This window comes from Sturnira hondurensis, unplaced genomic scaffold, assembly GCF_014824575.4.
Source record: "Sturnira hondurensis isolate 20B ecotype Veracruz unplaced genomic scaffold, ASM1482457v3 Scaffold0009664, whole genome shotgun sequence".
NCBI lineage: Eukaryota > Metazoa > Chordata > Mammalia > Chiroptera > Phyllostomidae > Sturnira > Sturnira hondurensis.
The window spans coordinates 645,679-647,774 of record NW_028082295.1 but is presented as its reverse complement, the minus strand read 5'-3'; the positions used below and the strand labels follow the sequence as shown (position 1 = coordinate 647,774).

General features: G+C 39.6%; 1 pseudogene; it reads left to right on the top strand.

Moving 5' to 3' along the window:
• Positions 1-1,286: 1,286 nt before the first annotated feature.
• On the top strand, positions 1,287-1,857 carry LOC118994635 (60S ribosomal protein L12-like; annotated as a pseudogene).
• The last annotated feature ends 239 nt before the right edge of the window (positions 1,858-2,096 follow it).

Genomic DNA, 2,096 nt, shown 5'->3' with positions numbered 1-2,096 from the left:
CCAAATGGACCCAAAACCAATACAACCAGTTGTGGGCTTCAAATCACAAAAGAACTCGACCCAGCTTGTGACTAGAGCAGCACATCCAAAAGGGATTCTGGCAGGCACCAGAGCCTGCTGGGAACAACACTGCCTCAGGGGACAGCCCCAGCACAGTGTCTCAAATGATGATCTAGGTTTACCTTTATAAGCACACAGTCTTAAGGGTTAATTCCACCTACAAAAGGGACAACAGCATTCAAGACTCAAGTACAACAGGGGGTGCACATAACTCTCAAGAAATATTTTTGCAGTGTGGAGTTCAGGTGATCTAGAAGATTGTGCCACAGAGCCCAACAAGACACCTTCATTATAAAATAATCACAACAAGTTTGGGAGTCATAGCAAATTTACCTAATACACAGAGACAAAATGGGGAGACAAAGAAATATGCCCCAAATGAAAGAACAAGAGAAACCCCCTGAAAAAGAATGAAATGAAATGGAAGCAACCAAACACCAGAAATAGAGTTTAAAACAATGTATAAAAATGCTCAAGGACCTCATTGGAAGAGTGGATGACCTCAGTGAGAACTTAAATTAAGAGATAATGAGCAAAAAGGAGGGGGAAGCCCATAAAAGGAACCAGTAAGGAACAGAGAATACAATATCTAAAATGAAGAATACACTAGAAAGAATCAAAAGCAGGTTAGATAAAGCATAGGATCATATCAGTGATTTAAAGGACAAGATAACAGTAGGCACCCAAGCAGAACCACCAAAAAGAAAGGAGAATTTTTTTAAAACAAGGAAAGTCCAAGGGACCTTGGGGACGACATCAAGTGTAACAACACTCACATTGAACAGGTTCTTTTGAAGGAGAAGAGAGTGAGCAAGGGATAGAAAAACTGAAGAAACAACGGTGAAGGAAAAGTCACACAAGTTCAGGAAGCACACAGAGTCCCAGTAAAAAGGAACTCAAACAGGTGCATACTAAGACACATTGGAATTAATATGCCAAAGATTAAAGGCAAAGAGATTCTTAAAAGCAGAAAGAGAAAAGCAATTAGTTGTGTACAAAAAGCTCCCATAAAGCTGTCAGCTGCTTTCTCAATAGAAATACTTCAGGTCAGGTCAGAAAGGATTGACATGAAGTATTCAAAGTGATAAAAATCAAAGACTTAAAACCAAGATTACTCTGTCCAGTGAGGCTATCATTTAAAATTGAAGGCAGCTTTTTGGCTTTCAGCTCAGAGGAGGTGGAGGTGCAACTTTCTTTGGTCATCCCAACTCTAGGTTCATCCATCACCAGCCACCTCCACCATGCTTCTGAAGTTCATCCCCAAGGAGATCAAAGTTGTTTACTTGAGATGCACCAGCAGGGAAGTTGGTCCCACATCTGCCCTGGCCCCAAAGATAGGACCCCTGGGCCTGTATCCAAGAAAGGTTGGTGATGACATCACCAAAGCAACCAGTGACTGGAAGGGTCTGAGGATTACAGTGAAACTGACCTTTCAGAAGAAACAGGCTCAGATTCAGGTAGGGCCTTCTGCCTCTGCCATGATCATCAAAGACTTCAAAGAACCATCACAAGATAGAAAGAACCAAAAAATAAAATAAAATAAAAATAAACATTAAGCACAATGGAAAGATCACTTTTGATGAGATTGTCAATATTACCTTACAGATGTGGCACAAATCTTTAACTAAAGAACTCTCTGGAACCATTAGAGAGATCCTGGGCATTGCCCAGTTTGCAGGCTGCAATGTCAATGGCCACCAGCCTCGTGACATCGTAGATGACATCAACAGTGGTACAGTGGAATGCCTGGCTAGTTGTGAATTACAAAGAAAAATATTTCAATTAGAAGTCATTTGACAAGCCCAAAAGACAATAATAATAAAAAATCAAAGGCAAAATAAAGAGTTTCCCAGATAAGAAAAAACTAAAGAAGTTCATTAGCACCAAACCAATATTGCAAGAAATGTTAAAGGGCCTGCTTTAAGAAAAAGAAAGAAAAATAAAGAGAGAAGGAGGGAGGGAGAGAGAGGAACATAGTTATAAGGGAAAATATAGCAATAAATACGTATCTATAAATAATAACCTTAAATATAAAT